Consider the following 22,137-nt stretch of genomic DNA (forward strand, 5'->3'; position numbering starts at 1 on the left):
AGGATCCTGCTGCCTGAGCCTATGGGCCCGGGTCACAGTTGGCAGTGCTTAGCCTACTTTTTGGACCAGACTAAAGAGTGGAGTGGAGGTGGCGGTCAGGAATTTAACTCAACAAACATTTATTCTATATCTACGGGATTAAAGAGCACTGTGCTACTTAGTTCATATAAAAATTCCAATCCTTGCTCCCCCCAGAGAGCTTGTAAATCAATCAAGGGGACAAAACAAGTAGGAAATAACAATCACACAAAATAATATATGGTGATATAAGACAGTTTCAAACAAAGTGCTACCTGAGGTCCGAGTGGGGAAAGATCTTTACTGACTGGTGGGTAAGGGAATGCTTCATGGAGGGGGCATCATTTGAGATGGGCTTAAAAGGATGGGTAGATTTCAACAGCTTAAGTGGAGAGGAGACAGTGAAGGGGCGAGACATTTCAGGCATAGGGCACAGTATAAACAAACAGAGACGTGTGAAAGCATGGCTTAATTTGCCCAGGGTGTATAATATGCAGAGTAAAGTTATATGCTATGATGCTTAAAAGCTAGTGTGGTGCCAGATGAGGGGGGAAGGTGGCACTTGCATACCAGGTTGGGGAGTATAAACTGTAGTCAGGAGGCAATAGGGAAGCAATCCATCTGTAAGGAAGAATAATCTGACAGGTCTGTGAAGACTGGATTGGAAGAGGGAGAGAGCATGAAGGGAGAAGCTGAGAAGCTGCTATAATAGTCCTGGCAGCAAGTAATGAGGACCTGTGCCAGGGTGGTGGCAATAAGAGAGAGAAGAGCAGAAATGAGCATGCAATTTGGATTCAGAGACCCTGAGTTCAAGTACATGCTCTACTACTTACTAGCTACTCAACCTTGGGCAAGTCACTTTCCTGCTTTGGGTCTCAGCTTCCTCCCCTGTAAAATAAGGTCATCAGAGTCAATGATCTCTAAGGTCTCTTCAACTCTGAATCCTATACACAGAAATTACAGAGGTAGCATCAAGAGGATTTGGTAACTAATTGAATATGTCAGGTAAAGGTTCAGACTCAAAGGGAAAGATAAAACCAAAGTTCAATACTGGAGACTAAGTGAATGGTGGTGCTCCTGAGAATCACTATGAAGTCTGAAGGATCATATTTTGAGGGAAAGAGAATAAATTCAGTTTGGGAAATATTAAGCTCCAAGTTCCAGCAGGACATCTTGGTAAAGACGATCTGTAGACATTTGGAAATGTAGGTCAGAAGCCAGGGAGAGAAGTCAAGCCTGGAGAAATAGATTTGGAACTCAGCTGTACAGAGGGGCCTGGGAATGAATGAAATTGCCAAGGGTGAGAATATAAAGAAAGAAGAGAGCTGAGGACTAAATCTTGGAACACACTCAGTTTTAAAGGTTTGAGAAGAATAAGAGGAGTCACTAGAAAGAGACAAAAACTGCATTCTCTGAGTCTTTCAGGAAATACATATATACATACATACAAACAACGGTCATGCATATGTAGTATTGCCTCCAAAGCTACTATCCCAACTCCTACTCAGGTCCACAGAGTTAGGCCTGAGGGGGTGAGGTGTGTCTTTTAATGCTATATAACTCATGAGCCCCCACCAGTTGGCTTCCCCCTATGATTATCAGGTAATATCAATTAGTAAACCAGACTTAATTAGCTTTAAGAACTAGGTACTTCTAGGTGGTATAGTAGGAGTAGTTAGTACAAAAAATTTCTTTAGAAGTCTGTGACATACTCTCTCACAAGTATATATAAAGTCCAGGGGAAAGAGGACTCAAGCTTAGGGAATACCTGTGGCAAATAGGTAACTCACAATTCCTGGAAGTGCTTTTGCTGGAATCCTCAAGCTGTTCCTCTTAGGCATCGGGGAGCTTCTTCTGGGCCCCTTGTACAGCCTTGATTCTGCATCCATTCTGTCCTTGGCTCCTGATGCAGACATTGCTATTAACTTTTCCAGGGGTACTGCTAGGATGTCAATGAGGAGACAGAAAGTCCAAAATCCTCCAAGCTCTAAAGCTCACACGGTCCTTCTCTGATCAAGGGAGATAAGAAGAGGAGACTGAGGCTGAGACCCAAAGCTCTGCTCCTCCATGAGCCCCATCCTTACCCCCACCTGATTCCTTCTCAGGGGCTGAGCTGGAACACCCTCCTGGCTCTCTACTCAGTTAAAAATTGGTTACAACTAACAAGATAATTTTATACAGACCCCAGAGGGTGTAACCAAATCCCTAAGTCAATCTGAACAGACTTCATGTTGCATCTAGGGAAGTCTCCTAATAAATTGATCAGGGGTGGGATAAATGGAGTGGGATGATTTGAACACCCTTTTACATATAACATCCATAGCCTGTAAACCCAGCCTCAGTCCAACAATACACTAAAGAGGGGCAGAACAAAAATTAATTTATATCTTCTCCCAATATGTGTGGAGACTTGCTGCTGTTCCTTAAGAACATTTCTGCAACACTGCAAAAGATTCACAGTTTTACCAGTGTGAGCAATTCTTCTGCCAACACAGATTTTAACCCTACCACACCATAGTAAATAGTCTCATGAATTGCCAGTGCTGAAAAAAAAATCATTACCCGGTGGTCAACCTCCTATTAATAAGCTTCTTCACACTTAGCTAGTCTCATAATAATAATAGCTGACATTTTTACATAATGCTTTAAAGTTTATAATGAGTTTTATGTGCATAATCTCATTTGAAACTCACACCACCTCTGTGAGATAGGTACTACGGGCATTATTACACCTATTCTTACAGATAAGGAAACTGAGGCTCACATAAGTTGAATAACTTGCCTACCTATGGCCACACTGCTGGTGGGTGGGATTTGAACACAGATCTTCCTAAAACTAAGGTCACTTCCATGAAAAATCACTGGAGAAGAACTTTACTGGATATCAGGAACACCAGGGATGCCTGAAGTCATTAACATTTGCTAAATAGAGTTTGAACCACACACAAATTCTAAGTAGTCTTTTTCTGAGCTTATAAATGATCAAAGATAGTGATGTCAAAGTAAATTGGTTCTCTGTGGGTTGCATATAGACTTAATAAAACCACATATTAACATTATCTATGTGCTATTGTATTTTTTATTTATTTTGTTAAATATTTCCTCATTACATCTTAATTGGGTTTGGGCTGACTGGGGGGTGGGGCCCACAATGGGCCAGGTGTTTGACATCTGTGATCTAGAACACTGATGATTTTCTTGTTAATGGTGTCTTTCTCCGTTTTCAACAGGCATTAGCAGTGTGTTCAGAGTCCTTGGAGCTTTACCCATTAACCTCAGTTCAGAGTTAAGCAATAAAGGAATAAGGTGCGTATGGGGGGAGGTGGGAAATGACTTTTATCATCAGACACTGCCTTGAGACACCTGTTCTATCCCACAGCTTCTCCCTCCATGGATTAACCCAGCTCCTAGCTTTTACCAACAACCACAAATTCAGAAAGCCCCAGGCAGTGGGAGACGGTGGAGGGAAGGGATGTGGGGAGCAAGAGAACATCATTCAGCAAGATTGCATCCATGGCCATCAACACCTTTTAACTGAACCCTTAGCCTAGTCCTGCCTTTGGTACTGCACATGACCAGAAAACAGCTGGAAGTCATGTAAGGCTGTATTTAAGCTTTCCTAAATGTTATTATTGTTGTTCTTATTACGATCTATTAGCAGAAGAAGGGAAGAAATGTAGAAACTGTATACAATTGTATTATATTATATATTGTATATATAAATATATTACATTATATTGTAAGCAAAATAAGCATCAGGTGATTTCATATAAAATAAGCCTTTCCATAGATTATCCTCTCTCATACCTGTCAAATACACCCACATTCAAACCGAGGATTTCCTGAAAATACCAAATGTTGATGGCATTTTCAATCCATCTTCCTTGGCGTTTTGTTAATTCATCTTATGCAGAGATAAATTAGTTTCTGGGTCACCTTTAACAATTGCAACTCATGTCCAGAACTGATACACAGAATTTCTGGTCCATTTCAGTTGTCAAAAGACCCTGGCATACGTCTTTTATTTTTTTTTTCATTTTTGGTTTTTTTTTTTTGCTTTTATGGTGAGGCAATCGGGATTAAGTGACTTGCCCAGGGTCACATAGCTAGTAAGTGTTAAGTGTCTGAGGCTGGATTTGAACTCAGGCCCTCCTGACTCCAAGGCCAGAGGTCTATTCACTGAGCCACCTAGCTGCCCCCCCATGCATCTTTTAAAATAAAAACATTTGCACTTTCTATCAAAGCATTTTCATGTTATGTCCATGACACTCAATAGAAGGGCTTTTGTCCATTAGTGATACACTAATGCATTCTATTTCTGCACAGCTATCCGAAAAAAAAAAAGGTAATATGACCCATTCTCCCCAACTCTGAGTCTAAATCATGATACTGAAAAATGAACTATAATCTTTGTGAAAGTAAACTCTCTCTTAACACAGAAATGGCAGAGGAATCAAAGCGAACATGGTATTTTTGGGTGCCAAGTGTGCTTATTCCCAGAAAAATCAGCAATTGCTCTGCCGTGACTGGAGACACCTGTCCGTACATAGCTTCAGAACCAGAAAATAGTAAATATAAGAGAGAGAATGACCCCTATTCTATTTCTTCTCCTTTCTCTTATTATCATTCCTTTCTCATTTCTCTTTCTTATTCTTTCTAAAGGGGAAAAATAGCCTCTTGGTGCCCCATTTACATTTTAATAAGCTGGATAAGGAAATTTCTCAGTATGGTAAAAGTATTGATTTTTTGAAAGGTAAAACCTTTCTCCATCACCAGGACATTAATGACCAAAATATTCTAACTTATCAGCAGTTTTCAGAAAAAAGTTGTGAGCTTACAAAGAGGCTGATAAGGGATGTGGTCATCTTTTGGGGTCCCATTTCATATTAAGCCAACCATCACATCAGTGAAAAAAAACCACATATCAATAAGGCAAAGAACCACCTTTGTTTCATCCAAGCTGTCAGTGTGGGTGCTCATTCTGGTCCCATTGGTGAAAGCTGACTGCACAGCAACACTAGACAGTGTGAAGCCTACCCACCACACGGATTGCACTTGTATAGAAAGTGGAAATAAGATCAGGTCAATGGTAGATTTGATGCTAAAAACCCCCAAACCTTTCTGGTGATACAGATCACTTCTGTCTGCCACTTTGATTCCAGAGGCACGTGCTAGTATAAGAGTATGCTCTAACAATGATGTCTAGGTAAGAGAAAAATCTTCCTCTGAACTAAAGAGGTTCACAGACAGGTAGTCCAAAGTTGGAGGGACTTTTTTTCTATTTACCTCATGATTACACACACTTTCTTTTCTCAAAACTCAATTTTATTTTTTTTCAAGTTAATAAGCATTTTCCTCTTCTCACTCCCCTCTAATTGAACAAAAAAAAATAGAAAAAAAATCCTCATAACAAATGTGCAAAATCAAGTCAAGCAAATTCTATTACTGATCATGTCAAAATATGTCTCACTTGACATTTTGAGTCTATCACTTCTCTTCCTCTGTGCTCCTCTGGAACTGGGCTTTGTCATTGTATCGAGCAGAGTTCTAAAGTCATTCCAAGTGGTTTTTCTTTATAATGTGGTCACTGTATAAATTGTTCTCCTACTTCTGCTCACTTCACTCTGTATCAATTCATAGAGGACTTCCTATTTTTTTATGACACTGTAATATTCCATCACATTCCTATCTCTTTCATGGCCTGATAGATGATACATCACCTTTCTACAAATACACACCTCAAAACACCCTGGAGAATTCAACAAGAACATGTACTGTACCACAGTTCAAACTGTTTCCTCCAATCACCTGCCCAGAACACTGAGCCATAAACACTGAAGAAAGTTTTAAATAGATATCACTGTATTAACTAAATAAATATTCATATACCCAAGCTTCATGAGACCAAAAGCTTTCAAAATAAAGAGACCTGGAGTAGGTCAAAAATCCCATGGTGACAGGACGAGGTATATGGCATTCACATTACTCTGTCTGTTACTGGTACGGAGAATGCTTTGAATAATCCTATGGAAAGTGAGCTTGTGCCCTAATCCTTTTATTCAACTATACAAAGAGTTAATTTTATCCACCTATGAATTAATCTATAGAACATTAGACAGAAAAGAATGATAACAAGATAGTAACTTGTCCCAGGACTGTTTTCATCTGAACCCTATCGAAAAGGATGTGAATGAGATGCTAATGATAATAATCTCCTCAAGTGCAATGCCAACTCTAAACCACCAAAGAGGATGTGGAAAACTACTGGTTATCTATATGATCAAAAGAAACTCAACATAATGAAAATACAAGTTGGATAAAACACCAAACAGAAAGTTTTTGTACCATTAACATAATGAATGAAAGAAAAGTTACATCAAGGGCAGTGACTGAAAGTCTTTTGTTCTTGTTCAGTCATTTTTCAGTCATGTCTGACATGTTGTGAGACTAATTGGGGTCTTCTTGGCAAAGATAATGAAGTGGTTTGCCATGTTCTTCTCCAGCTCATTTTACAGATGAGGAAACTGAGGCAAATAGGGTGAAGTGACTTCTTCTAGGGTCACACAGCTAGTAAGTGTCTAAGACTGGATTTGAACTCAGTAAGATGAGTCGTCCTGACTCCAGGCCCAGTGCTCTATCCACTGTGCCATCCACATGCCCACAGGGAAAAATGTTCACCATTTAAAACATGCCACAAATGCAATAATGTCAAGAACAAATGATATAAAACGTGGCATCTTCCAGGGAAACGGTTTAAGAACTCTGGTTCTACCTTGCCTTTAAGTGATTATTATTACTCCTGAAAACAGAGTATGGCTTTCAAATCATAGAGGAAATCATACCAAAAGATCATATTAATCACTTGGTGTACATGGATGTCAAGTTATATGGTTCCACTGAAAAACACATGAAATAGACCAAGGAAAAACATTCTTCCCACCTCTTGACAGAAAAAAGGTAGTGAATGAGATAGGCATTCATGAACATGGCCAATATATTGATCTGTTTTGTGTGACAACGCTAACTTGTTACAAGAGAGGGTTTCCTTTGGGAGTTGAAGGAGGGAAGACTAGAGCTAGAAAGAAAGGAAGAAGGAAAGGGAGAGAGATATAGAGAGACAGAGAGACAGGCAGGGAGAGGGAGAGATAGAGACAGAGACACAGACAGACAGAGAGAGATAGAGACAGAGAAAGACAGACAGAGACAGGGAGACAAAGAGCATCAATGGAGCATTTTTTAAACGCACAGAAGAGGTTTAGGGGAGGAACAGACACATGGAACAGCATCTGGAACCAAAGTGCTGAATTTAGTATATACTTAAATAAAATAGCTGTACATAAGGAGGTTCCTGTTTTCAAACACAGTATTTTTTTCCATTCTTTGTATATGGAAATGTTCCGTTTGTTGGTTTTTTCAAGTTCAGAATAACAAAAAATTTAAAGTTAAAAAAAATAGCTACTCTATCTCTTAGAAACTTTTTCTGATATCAAAATGTCATTTGGACTAAATTTGTAATTTGTAAAAATTCTTAATGTGTATCAAGAAGAACAGATTGAAGTCTCTGAGCTCGAACTCAGAGGTCAAATTGAACCAATGGATGAAAGAAATACTTAGAAATCCTTTGGTCTTCTCCAGGCAAGACACATCAAACGTGAGACTACCAAGGAGAAAGCTGAGGCCAGGTATATTAAGAAACTGACTGGCAACATGACATAGGGGAGAGACCACTCAACATAGTGTCAGGAAGATCTGGGTCTGAATCTCACTTCAGACACTTATTAGCAGTGTGACCCTGAGCAAGACATGTAACTTCCCTGGACCTCAGTTTCCTCAATCTATAAAATGGGTGTATTGGACTCAACGATCTCTAATGTCCCTTCTAACTCTAAATGTATGACCATATGATTCTGAAGCCAAAATTTAAAGCAAAGAACACATTTAGAACAATTAACGTTTATGCATATGTAAAATGGACAGCATCAGATCCAGAAGGTATCCAAACAAACAAACAAACAAAAAAAAAACATACAAGGTTAATGTTCTCGTTACCCCAAGGCAGCTAAGATAGAACACTGGGCCTGGAGTCAGGAAGACCTACGTTTAAATCCAGCTTCAGATGCTCATTAGTTGTGCAACTCTGAGCAAGTCACTTAATCTCTGTCTGCCTCTGTTTCCTCAACTGTAAAATAAGGATAACAGCATCTATCTCACAGGATTGTTGTGAGGACTAAATGAGATAATATTTGCAAAAGTCCTTAGCATGGTGCCTAGCACAAGGTAAGTGCATAACAAATGCTATTTCTGTTCTCCCTTATAGAAAGATTAGTACTACCTCATCAAAAAAGTGGAAGAGGATCGATAACTATTCTCAAAGCACAAAATAAACAGGTTTGAAATTTACAGAAAAACTTCTGGAACTCACATTCCTCATTTTGCAAAGCAAAAGCAAATACGTTATACATATACACACACATACATATATATGTGTATGTATGTGTTTATATATGCCACTAGATTTGTTGAATGGCACTGAAAGTGGTTTATCTCGAGATGATGCCTAAGAAACAGCTAAGATACAAGCGTGAAATCAAAAAAAATGCTCCATTGGCAATAATCACAGGAATTTAAACAACAACATATCACCAAGAAGCCCAAAATAAACAGCTGCGTGATTCAGATTTGTTTATAGATATAGATATAGAAGGATTTCTGCCACCAGAAATTACAGAGAGATCATCCTTAAGGATCTCACATTTATATTATACAATGAAGTGATATATCACTGCAGGCTTGCAAAACGTTAGCATCTGCTGAACACCTAGAAAGACACAATCAGGCAGCTAGAATTATGCACCAGCAGTTTTACAAATCCCACAATACAAATACAAATCCCAAGATATCCTTAAGGATTCAGCAAATAAAATGCGTGGAACATTTTCATCAGAATCACTATTTTTTGTTTTGAAAACCTGACAATTCCTTCCACTGACAAAGGAGAAAATTCACCAACAGACGCTGCATTAGAGACACTGAATAACTTTTTCAACAGCACACATACGAAGAGCAAACAGGTTTGTGTATCAACAGGTGAAAAGGACAATCACAAGCTTTCTGACCTGGCTGTCTCTGCAAAGTCTTTTCTAAATACACAATTTGCTAAGAGGGCACTTGTTTCATAACTCAGCTGCTGAAGACTCTCACAAGTATCACTTAGCAATAAAAACTTTCTAGTAAAGGATGTGTGCAACACACAACAATAAAAAAGGGGACTGCTACCCATTACTCGAATCGGATGAAAGCATTCTAATTTTCCATATCTGTTTAAACAAATAATCCCCCAAGTAATCTCCCCAACTCTATCCATCATGTCCAGGCCATACTTAGGAAAAGTAAATGACAATGTTTGAGAAAATAAAAGCTTTCTTACCACTTTCATATAGCATTGGAATAGAAGGGAATGTAGCATCAGCATATTATCTGCTGGGTCTAGAGTGTCTTCTTCACAGAACGATGGCCACGACAGGTACTGGTGACAAGTCCGGCGCCTTACACACACCTCACCGCACACGGCTTCCTAGTCAGGTAGAGTCCTGGAGAGATTACCGTGAAAGAAACTATATTAAAAGCCTTTTGTGGTTTTCAATGGAACACAAAATTCATCGCTTGCAAAATGACCCACTGTTCACTTGCACGTATTCCTTGGTTCTCTCTGCCAGTCCTTTCCCAAGAATGAAGAGGGCGCTCCAGTGCCAAGAGGTACTGGGCGAGACCAGGTGAAGCCTATGTGGAGTCACTTTGGAAGCTGTAAATAGTTAACTACGACAAGTTGCTGGTTGCTGGGGCAACCAGAAACATTTCTTTAGTGGACAGACATCTGTTCAGTAGCATGTATGTTAAAAAAAAAAACAAAAACCTTTTAAGAAAATGTCATTATTTTTCAAATGTGTTAAAATTTCCATATAAAAGGGCAAATGTCCACTTAACTACATAAAGGAAGCACTATAATGTACCAGATTAACACTTGCAAGGTATTCATTATGATACTTAGGCCAGAAAAATGTGAGTCAGTAAAATATTATGAAAGACAAAAAGCATTTCAAGAAATAATTGGCATTCAAGATGATTCTTTAAAGTTATAATTTGCAAGTTTGAAGAGAAAATGTCTCCAAGTGGAAATGTTATTCTCTGTCCCCCTGGTTTATGATGATAAGGTTACTTGGGAGTCATGATGCAGTACTGTGATTTTTTTTTTCTCTCACAAAATCTCTAAGGAATCCAGGGAATTAAAGTCATAAATTTAATTTCAATATCTCATAAACTGTGAGGCCAATTATTAAGGAAGTCATTTCAGAATACCGAGAGGGCCCCTCAGTGAGAAACAGCAGTCAATAGGGTTTTAGGAAACACAAATCATGCCAAACTAAGTCACATCCTTGTCACACCAGGAAGACAAGCTGAATGACTAGAGATTATGAAGTAAACTGAACATATCTTGAGTATAGTGATGCATAGGGGTACAATGGAACCTTACATTCCTGCAAGAGGATGAGAAAAATACGGAAGAGATGGAGTTAGTAAGAAGGAAACCCACCAGAATGAGAACCTCAGGTGCAGTATGAACTCAAGGGATGAAAGGAGAGATTGGGAGCAGAATGGGGCCAAGCAATGGACCTAGTACTACATGGAGTATGATAAATGGCTTTGTGGATCCAGCAGCAAGTAATAACATCATAATCAGCAATTAGATAAAGCTGAAGGGGTTATTCCCCATCCTGGGAGCTAAGATTAAATACAATGTCAATATATTTGGGAAATTAATATCATATAGTTCATTAACAGAAAGTAGAAAGTGTTTAGAGTTCGAGGGGACCTTGGATGTTATCTAGTCAGACTCTTTCATTTTAGAGATGAGCAAATAGAGACCCAGAGAAGTTAAAGGACTTGCCTGAGGTCACAAAGGTGGTAAAGCGGTGAAGCCAGAATTTGAACCCAGGTCCTCTGATTCCAAATCTAGTATTCTTTATATACCAGGTTCTTGCATCAAATGAATCCATATGGAACAGGAGGGAAGCTGGTTGGCTAACTATGTTAGGATGAAATAGTTTGCTGTAGGAAGAAAAAGAGTCTGTGATACCAGATTTCGACTATGCACAATATTAACAATTCCGTATACACATAAAGCATTTTACAGTTTACAAGGCATCTGCACATCCATTGTCTCATTTCATACTCGGCATTTAGCACAGTAGCTGATAAAGAATAGGTACTTAATAAATTTTTATTGATTGATTGATTATCTGAGGATTAGCAGTCCTAGGAAGCAGATAGGGCAGTGATTATTATCACTAGTTTATAGATGGGAAAACTGAAGCTTTAGAGGAAGCATGGAGTAGTAGATAGTAGGCTGGATTGGAAGTCAGGAAGACCTAGGTTCAAATCCCTAATCAGGAACTTTCTAGCCACTAGCCAAGTGACCCTTGGCCAGTTACTTAACCTGTGTGCCTCAGTTTCCTCCTCTGTAAAATGAGGGAGTTGGTCTTGGAAGCCTCTATAGTGTCTTCGAGCTCTAAATCTATGACTCTATGATCCTGTAAGTGACTTGCCCAATGTCATGCAATTAGTAAGTAGAGAAACCAGGCCTAGAATCCAGTTCTTTTGACTTCAAGTCTTGTGCTCATTCAACACCTTATACTTTGGTGGGAATTTGGGGAAAGGGGGGCAATTCTATCCTCCTGAAGAAGTATAGGGGCTGCTAGGTGGCGCAGTGGATAGAGCACCGGCCCTGAGGTCAGGAGGACCTGAGTTCAAATCGTGCCTCAGACCAAACACTTGACACTTACTAGCTGTGTGACCCTGGGCAAGTCACTTAGCCCCAACTGCCTAAAAAAAAAAAAAATTATAATGAAAGTTAGATTTTAAAGGAAAATGTATTTACAGTTAACCATTTTCTAACAGATAAGAAAAGGAGGCCATCCACCCAGGTTACTTGGGTGATCTGGATATTTTAACAGGAGACCACTACTTCTCTTCCCTTTTCTATCACCAAGTGGATGATCATTGGCAAGGTCCCCCAAAGTAAAATGCACGGGACCTATTGGATCTTCATTTGTGAACCAGAAGGGACCCTTAATACTGTATAATCTGGCCCCCATATTTTGACAGAGAATAAAATAGAAACCCAAAGAACGGATGTGATTTGTTTATGGTCACACAGGTGACAAGTGTCAGGACTGAGAGCCCCGGCCAGGCCTGATCCCAACTCCATTACTCCAAGTTGGCCTCTGTCGGAGGCAGCGAGGTGGCGCAGTGGATAGGTCACCAGCCCTGAAGTCAGGAGGACCTGAGTTCAAATCCGGCCTCAGACCAAACACTTGACACTTACTGTGTGACCCTGGGCAAGTCACTTGACCCCAATTGCCTAAAACAAAAAAAACAAACGAACAAACAAAAAAAAAACCAAGTTGGCCTCTGTCCTCACAGTTTACTCATATAAAATGAAAAGGAAATGAATATTCAGCTCCTCATATAGCCAGAAAATTATTACAATGTAAAGTTTTTGTTTCCTTTTTCTCTATCCCCATTATTACAAGCCTGGTATACAGACTGCATTTGGCACTAAGTGGCTAGTAGGTGGCAAAATTGGTCTACTTAGTTGTAATAACAAGGTGGGGAGACGTTCTCCAGAGGCCTATGGGGGTTCATACACTTGTCCTGCTACCAAAGCTGGCTTTTCATAGTTTTGTACACCTCTGTTGTATAGAAATAGATTGAGATTAGAAGTAGAGTGGATATCACTGCAGGTAGCGTTGCCATTTCACTGAAATGAAAGTAATGTCTATGTACACTGGCATCTGCTTTTAACACCATTAGTAAGCCCTTTGCTACCATTTAGTTATAGTAAGTGCTGTAAGTCAGGCCTCCCCTGGATTTTCAAGTAATTACATAAATACAGTGTATACGTTGGGTATGGTAGAATAGTATTTTCTCAGGAAGAAAACCCTTCTTCAGCGAATTCTTCATTATTGGTTGGGTGCCATCTATATAATGCCTTAGTTTAGCCATGCTACGGACTGAGAGACTTAAAACTGGGAGATTGGCTATAGGTGACACATTCTTTAGCCAGGGCAGTATGAAACAAAGAAAGACAAAATGGCCCCCATCGTGTGTTCCACTTTCCACTTTCATGGTGACTATGACCAATTACCAGAAAATAAGATGGAGGCTTCCAGGAATCACACACTTTGTAGGCCATTTTAAATATTAATTTAATATTTGGTCCCCTGATATGAGATATCAGATCGACAATCAAAGAGATGACAAACTAATAGAGGGAAGGAACCAGGCTAAAATTGCCATCCCCGCCCCTAAGTGAAAGCAGAAGACAGAGAAGTTGTAGCTAAATATAAGGATAGCTTCTAGTTTTTCCTTGGAGAAACAAATAAAGGTGGAGTTGGTTTTCTCATGTACCCAAAGGCAGTAAGAAATAACATTTTATGAGACATTTGGTCATCTCGTCTTGAAATGGTCATAAAGACAGCTGCAGCTTGCATGTTGACACCTGGTGCAAAGGGTGAATTAAGCAGAGGAATTCTACAAAGAACTTGACAAGGTACTCACACATCAAGTAAATATATAACTTGATACTCATTAACTTCAATGCAAAGATAGGCTCAAGGGAGAATAGTGAAAAATAAGCTGGAAAATATGATTCAGGATTAAGAAATGAAGAAGCCAAGACTTATAGACTACTCAGAAGTTTCTTAGCAATAGCTAGCATTCATGCAGTGTTTTTAAGACTTGCAAAGTGCTTTATAAATATTATCTCATTTGATCCTCAAACAACTCTGAGAGGTAAGTGCTATTATCATCCCCATTTTACAGCTGGGGAAATTGAGGCAGATAGCTGAGGCCAGACTTGAATTCAAGTTATCCTGACTCCAGGTACAGCCCCTTATACACTGTACCACCTAGCTACCTCTAGGCCTATGCAAGCCTTCTTGCTTGTATACCATGGAGACTTTCCTCAAGAAGATAATCAGAAGGTGCTAGGCATGGTGAACACTGAACAATATCACAAAGAATGAAATTGACTATGTCTTTTGAGAAGGGAGGCTCCAGACCTGTTATTTCACTGATTGAAAGAACTACCCATGTGGAAACTGTTTCCCCCAGTGCAGATCAGCAAATTGTCTATGGCTGATAGTCACAGAAAGAGGGCGTGGAGAGGCTAATTGGCTTGCCCATGACCACATCGTACGTGTCAGCAACAGGGCTGGAATGCAGTCTCTCTGGTTCCAAGGCCGACCTTCTATCTATTCTGCTGCCTTTCAACTATATCATAACAGAGAAGAAACTAATTGCTATGTGGGAGTCACGGCAGAATCAATCATCTCTCTAATGACTTCTCAGGGATGTTGTAAAGTAGGGAAGTTCAGGGTGGATTATACAGCCTCTGAGGTCTTTTCTGACTCTGAGATGTTGTCATTCTGTGATTTCTTGTCAAGAAAGGGATCATGGAAATAACACGTGTAAAACATAACAGAGGACGGCCTCAGACACATAACACTCACTAGCTGTGTGACTCTGGGCAAGTCACTTAACACCAACTGCCTCACCAAAAAAAAAAACAAAAAAAAAAACCAAAACCATAACAGAGGAGAAGGATGGGAGATTATATATAATTATGCCTCAAAAAAAGTAGTGAAAGACAGTGAAGAGAAGAAGAATCTATGAAAAGTTTGGCATGAAACTGAATTGTCATTACACTGTCATGGCACCCTACATTCTAAGTCACCCTGTAGCACCAGAGAATTTCTTCCTGAAAGGAAAACAAAAGGAACCTGGCAACCATTGATTCAGGTATGCTATATGAGACAAGGAGGCAGTTAGGTGGCTCAGTGGATAGAGCATTGGGCCTGGAATCTGAAAGACCTGAGATCAAATCTTGCTTTACACACTTACTAGCTGTGTGATACCTGGGCAAGTCACTTCTTCTCTGTTTGCTTTAATCCACTGGAGAAGAAAAGGGCAAACTACTCCAGCATATTCTCTAAGAAAACCCCATGGACAGTAATGGCATGATATAGTCCCTGGGAGCATGAAGTGTCAGACACAATTCAACGACTGAACAACAACAACAATATGAGATGTGCTCTGATCTTACAGTATTTTCATCATAGATCATTCTGTTGGAATAACTCTGTATGTGTATGTATGTGTGTGTGTGTGTGTGTGTGTGTGTGTATGTCTATGTCTGTGTCTGTGTCTGTGTTGTGAATCATGGTGGGGAAGGGGGGAGAAAGGAGGGAAGTTTGCGCTTGCCCTGGCATGCATCCTCCAGTCTCTGGCATACAATCACATATATAACCATACCAAATGCAGGCCCAAGTACACTACTTTCTCACTCTCACTGCAACATACCACCAGCACACCAATTACCACAATAACCAGCCATCCTTCCAAACTCCATTAATCACAGCTTCCAGGTCTGGTTCTCAACCTCCGAACTGAATGCCATTCCTGAAGCTTCTTCCTGCCATTCCCAAATAGGTATTTGCATCCCCCATAGCCTTTGGAACACACATCTTTTCTTTTTTTCACTCTTAGACACTGATCATCCCAAATTCCTGACACCAACTATCACTCTGAGAACACATATAGAAGCAAATGAAGGGCAGATAACAAACAGCCAAAAATGCAACAAATTTACCAGTCTTTCTCCAGTGAACTATACTCACCATTGATGATGGTAGAACCCCCAATGGACCTCTCATACCTCAATACCAAATTGCTATATGAGAACAAGATGAAGGCAAAAAGAAAAGCTGGACCTGGCTAAGTACACACAGAAAACAACCATGCTGGAGGCAGCACAATTTTGAAAGTACTGGGGGACCAATTTTTAAGATATCTGAAAGAAGGGAAGATACCAAATGGTTGGAAAAAAAATCACAGATGACATTACTACTTCCCAAAGAGCACTCAGGAAGCTATCAACATGTTCTGGCCCATATATTCCTTGTTATCTCTAGGCTCAAATACAAACAACTCTAGTTTGGCATCTAAAGCCCTTTACAAGCTATCTCCTTGTATTTATATATTTGGTATAGCCTTATTTCTATACATGTGGTCTCCACAGATAGAATGTAAACTCTTTGAGGCTAAAGATTTTTTTTCATTTTTGTCTCCATCACCCCAGACCCTGGCACATAGTAGGTGTTTAACAGGTGCTTACTGATTAAGAGTCACCACTGTCATGAATAACATCATGTATAGAATCCAAATAGAATACAGATTCCTTATGGATGACGAGGGATCCTCCACATAATCCTATTTGCTGATGGCTTTGGGTTGGTTGCACAAAGTCTCAGAGTACCACTGGGACTCAATGAGGTCCACAATCACTCAAAAGAAATCAGCCTAACTATCCATACAAAGACTGAATGGATAAGCAAAGTAGCAAAACTAAGTGGATAAAGAATGCTTATTGTACAAATTACAACATACAACTGGACAGAATCAGTCCAACAGTTGTTATGGTACTGTTGTTGTTGTTGTTATTGTGGTTGTAGGTGAGTCATTTCATCATGTCCAACTCTTCACAATCCCATGAAGCATGGCATGCCAGTCCTGTCTATCTTCCATTTTCTCCTGATGTCTATTCAAGCTCTTGTTCGTTGCTTCACATGACACTACCTATCCTTCTCATTCTCCACTGTCCCCTTCTCCTTTTGCCTTCATACTTTCTCAATATCAGGGGCCTTATCAATCAGCCCTGTCTTCTTATCATGCAGCCAGAGTATTTAAGCTTCAGCTTCAGTATTTATCCTTCCAATGAATAGTCTGTATTAATTTTTTAAGTATTGACTGATTTGATCTCCTTGCTGTCAAGGGACTCTCAAAAGTTTTCTCTAGCACCACAATTTGAAAGTCTTGGGTAACCCTGCACAGCATAGCTCACAGTTTCATTGAGCTATGCAAGCCCCTCCACCATGACAAGGAAGGGAAGCAGCAAGGGAGTCCATCAGGACTAATGTACAATTTCTAGGCCAGGCACTACAGAAAGCCAGTGAGCTGGGTCCCAAATTGAGCAGGATGAGAGAACGTGATATAATGCAACTGAGAAAGTACATAACTAACTTTCAGTAATCTCAGGATGCTACATGAAATGAAAACCTATCTTTTTAACACCAATATTCTTCTGGTGGTCATCTTCTGGTGATTCCATCTGAAATCATCCAAGAAACATAAAATCAGAAAAGGATATGGGCTGATCAGATAGCAAGAGTAAAGTATAACAAAGAAATGGAAAGCCTGAGTGCTATAATGGCACCACAAAAATGTAAAACGTTCTAGACCTAGAGGAAGGCTTCTGATTCACTGGGCAAATCCTCTATGGAGAATTAATGAGAAGACAATAACAACTGTCATACAGGATGAAAAAGCATATACGGACTGTGGTCTCCATTGGTTAGAATATAAGCTCATTGAGGGTAGGGACTTTCTGCTTTTGTCTTTTTGTCTCCAGTGCCTACACAGTGGCTGGTACATAACAAGCTCTTAATAAAGGCTTGTTGATTGACTCTTAGTGGATAGAGTGTCCACACATAGATTACAGATCGATTAAAGCATTTAAGAAAGCTATCTTTAAGTTCACATTCTTAGTAAATTTGTGATTGATAAAGTACAGTAAATAGCTCAATTCACAATGAATATCTACCTCTAAAGTATCTTGAAAGCAACTGGGTTTGTTTATAAGTTATTTGAATATGTTGTAGTTTCTAATAAAATATGCAGAATTACTCTGGCTTGCCTGGGTCTGAAACATGCTAAGGCTTCACTTTTATGGTCTTTTGAAAGCAAATAATGTAGAGTACATTCATGCTCAGATAGAGGTGAGACCGGATGACCTTTGAGGTCCCTTCCAACTCCGAGATTCTAGGATTTGGTTTGGGAATTCTTACACAAAAGGCATTTTATTGTTATGCAGTTAGGTCCCAGTTCATGCAAATAATGAATTCTGTGAAGTGGTTGCATGCATTTGAATTCACACTACATATTTCCACGGAGCTGGAACCAGTTACCATATTTTACATAATTATAACTTCCCATAGTGTGAATTCAAATACATGCAAACACTTCACAGGATTTATTATTCATACTAATCAAGACCTAGCTGTATGGTTCTTTTTCAGATGACTCCCAGAACTTGAGAAAACAGAGCAATGGGAATGACCATTAACCCTGACTGCCTGGCACAAACTACCCATCTGATACACACTCAAAGAATACTTGAATGAATGAATGAATGAATGAATGAATGAATGAATGAATGAATGACGGATCTTATCTTTCCCCACCAACTACTGCCATCCTCAACCAGGGGAAAAGAAGTGAGAAAAATGAAAAAAAGTTAGAATTATGAATCACTGGAGCTAGAAGGAACCTGAGAATATAAGTCATCGGATCATAGGCTTGGGTTGAGGGACTTTACTTCTCCAGGCCTCAGTTCCTCATCCTCAAAACAAGGGGTTGGACTGGATGTCCCTTATTCTCCCTTCCAGCTCTAAGATCTATGATCCTTATGGCTCAGGATCACAAATTTAGGGCTGGAAGGGACCTCAGAAGTCAAACCTTTTCATTTTCCACACAAGGCCCAGAGAGTTCAAATAACTTGACCAAAGTCACACAACAAGTTATTTGACTTGAAAAACATCAGCTTTAGAGGCAGAAGCCCTGGAATTAAAACCTGTGTGATGGTGGGCAAGTCACTTAATGTCTCTGTGCCTCATTTTCCTCATTTATAAGATGAGAAGTTTGGCCTAGATGACTTTTGAGGTCCATTCCAGCTTTCAGTCTATGATACTATGATCTTAGTGGTAGAGCCTAGACCAAAATCCACCTAAGAAGAAGGCGAAATGAGAGGGGTCAATCATAAAAGTATTTTGCAACAGTTTGTACATACTCAGAAGCAAGAAAGAATTAAAGCACCAAAAGAAACTAGAATTAGACAAAAAAGAATTAGAGCACCAACTCTTCCTCATGTGCTGGTAATCTTTCACAGAAAGACCTCAAAGCACTTTGTAAAGATTTGAAATATCCACACGAAGAGGGTATAAACTGAATTCTATTTAATCAAGTTAATAAAAGCTGTATTGAGCTCCAACATGGAGAAACCATAGAAGAAGTTAAAGACTTTCTTTTTGTTGCCATGGCATAAGATACCTAATTAGAATGTATTTGTTCTTAACAACAGAAACAAATATGGGAAGTGAATAGTTGATTAAGAAAATGACATTTGAAAATGGGATTTGGACTTGTGGACCATCTTAATTTTTAAAAGACATGTATATGTAACTCAGGTCTTGAGCCTAGAGCATTTGGATGACCGTCCTCATTGGTGGGACAAATGATGACACGACACTGTGTCCTTGCATGAGGAGTGAAGTCGGTACGAGGGCTTTGGAGAGAAGAGACCTTCTTCCTCTTGGCTTAGAGGACACTGCAGTTCCTGACTCTCTTCAAGGACAGACCCGAGGAGAAAGAAAACAGGCTTTGAGATGCAGAAATGTAGGGGAAATCTAAATCCTCAACATGTCCCTGACTTCCAGCTTGCATCCCTGGAGACTTTGAGGAACTACTCCCTGAGGGAGTTGCAACCCCCCCCTCACTCTCAGCTAAGCTGAAATATCTCACTCCTAGTGAGACTTGTGGCTCACAGAGACTTCTTCTCTCTAGTCAATACTCAAGGTTTCCTTGAAAGAAGAGTGGTCAAGATTCTGGATGTAGATAGATATAGATATAGATCTACACATATTCATGCCTCATTTAGACAATCCATGTGGAAATACATATAGCCTGCATGAGCAGCACACAGATCTTAGACATAAAAGATGGAAGCAAAGGTAGAGAAGTGGACGAACACAAAAGTGTAACATGGTCTGGTAAAAGTAGTGTCAGGAGTGCTAAAGTTCAGAATAAGTTAAGCCTGGAAAGGAACACTACACACAATAAAAGTATTTGTTTGGAGGCAGATTTAGCTACATTAGGGAAAAGAGGAAATCAAAGACAAGCTAGGACTGCAGGTTGAGGTGGATCATACAGGACAATAGAGAGAAGTCATAGTTATTCAACTTATTTTTTTTGTTTCTGTTTTCTCTAAGAAAAATGATCTTTTGTGTGCTAAGGACATAACAAAAATGGTTACTAAGGAGTTATATGCCAAGACAAGGAGGGAGATAGTAAAAGACCCACTGGGAGTTCTTAATGAATTTGAGTCACCAAGCCTACACGAACTGCATCCTAAGGTACTGAAAAGAATGGCAGACGTGATTACTGAGCCACTCATGAAGAACAGGGGAGGGCCTACAAGATTGGAAAAAGGCAAAACTTTCCCAATTTTCAAGAAAAGTAAAGAGAGCAGAACCTGCAAACTAAAGACAAGTGAACCTGACTTGGATTACTGACAAAATTCCAGAACCTATTATTAAAGCAATTTTAAGTCAACAGGTAGAAAAGAAAGCAATAACTATACAAAGAGTTAGAATGGCTCATGCCAGACTAACCTTATTGTCTTTGATTATACTCAGAGTTCCTAGGTAGATGATGTGAAAGGCTGTGTGATTCAGTGGACAGAGAAATGGCCTTGAACACATACTGACCATGTGATCCTGAACAAGTCACTTCATCTCTTAGTATTCTAGTTACTCTCTGAAGAGTATGAGTTACAGAAAAGGTGTTGCCCTTTATTGGGAGAAGTATCCTCACTCAGGAGTTGCTTACACCAGTGAAGTCACAGGTCCAGGCCCTCTCCCTATCACTATTGTGTGAGGTTGGTAGTGAACTTAGAGAAATGAGAGAAGAGAAAAGGCTAGAAACAGAGACTATGGCAAACGAGCTAAAGTGTGACTAAGCACAACTGTCAAGTGGCAATGAGGGCTGGGCCCAACTGATGCTGTGACAGCAGAAATTTCTATAGGGCAAAATCAGCTCAATCTCATTACTTTCTCCTGGGATAGTCAGCAGTTCTGCAGCAGAAGCAGAGAAATTAAAGGGATGAGGATTCACATCTCAAGAATGTCCAAAGACCAGGACAGCAAGTTATTCTTGGGTAACAGCTAAGAAAACTTAAAGTAGCAGCCAATGTAGAACTGAAGAAAAAGAGGGATGGCTGAAGGGGTGAGTCTCTACCTCCACTCCAGGGTCTTCTCATAGTGGCGACTCCTCCACCCCATGGCCTCTTCCCCCCATTGGCAAGTTCCTCTCTGGAACCTCCATTAGAGGAAGTGCTCATGCCAGCCATGCTCACCTCTACCCTGACTCAGCTCCTGACTCTGGAAACTACTTTGTCACCTTGTCCCCTTTACTTTCATCATCACTGCCCTCCCAACACACTTTTCAACTCCCCTTAGATGTATTGTCTTTCCCCTGTATTTGTAGCCCTAGGTTGAATACAATATTTGGCACACTCTAAGCCTTAATAAATGCTTTATCTAGTGGGGCAGCTAGGGGGTGCAGTGGATAGAGCACTGGCCCTGAAATCAGGAGGACCCGAGTTCAAATTCAGCCTCAGACCAAATACTTGACACTTACTAGCTGTGTGACCCTGGGCAAGTCACTTAACCCCAATCACCAAAGGGGAAAAAAAATAAATGCTTTATCTAATCTTATGTGAAGGAACTGAAAGCTGTGATAAAGGCAGAAAGTAGACCGAACCTATTCAAGAGAATGGAAGAGGTAAGAGGGCAGGCTGTTAAAGCTGGAGAGCAGCATTTCCTGGTTTTGTATCATGAAGATATTGCCATTCCATGAGATGAAGAGGGCCATAGAAGCATCAAGTCAGCGTGTGCCTGAGGTAGGATGAAGGAGGAGGTTGTTAGAAGCTGAGGAACTGTGTGTCAGGTTGCTGAAGGGGTGAGTATCAGGAATAATGAAGTCCCCAAGAAAAGTAGTGGAAGTGGGGTGAAGGGAAAACTATAGAGGCTAAAGTCGGTGAAAAAGTTGGGGATAGTGACCTAGAGGTCAGTAGATAATAATAGCATTTCAGTGAATGGCGTATTAATACATTTCATTTGAATAACAATATATTTCATTTCTAAAACAATGGTCTCCCAAATACCA

The 22,137-nt window shown here is 39.9% G+C and overlaps 2 long non-coding RNA genes across 3 annotated transcripts in view; both read right to left on the reverse strand.

Annotated features, from left to right (window-relative positions):
- Nucleotides 1-866: 866 nt before the first annotated feature.
- On the reverse strand, nt 867-9,605 carry LOC114031994. The gene is made up of 3 exons (XR_003567795.1): nt 9,446-9,605; nt 1,809-2,027; nt 867-906 (listed from the first exon to the last, which is right to left on the reverse strand). It is a non-coding gene; the product is annotated as an uncharacterized LOC114031994 (long non-coding RNA).
- Nucleotides 9,606-10,972: 1,367 nt separating this feature from the next.
- Nucleotides 10,973-22,137, reverse strand: part of LOC114032000 — a 68,797-nt gene continuing 57,632 nt past the window's right edge. For both annotated transcript variants that reach the window (XR_003567797.1, XR_003567798.1), the window contains exon 5: nt 10,973-11,124. This is a non-coding gene — a long non-coding RNA (uncharacterized LOC114032000). The remainder of the gene's footprint in view (nt 11,125-22,137) is intronic.

This window comes from Vombatus ursinus, unplaced genomic scaffold (assembly GCF_900497805.2).
Source record: "Vombatus ursinus unplaced genomic scaffold, bare-nosed wombat genome assembly UNPS02015358.1, whole genome shotgun sequence".
Taxonomy (NCBI): domain Eukaryota; kingdom Metazoa; phylum Chordata; class Mammalia; order Diprotodontia; family Vombatidae; genus Vombatus; species Vombatus ursinus.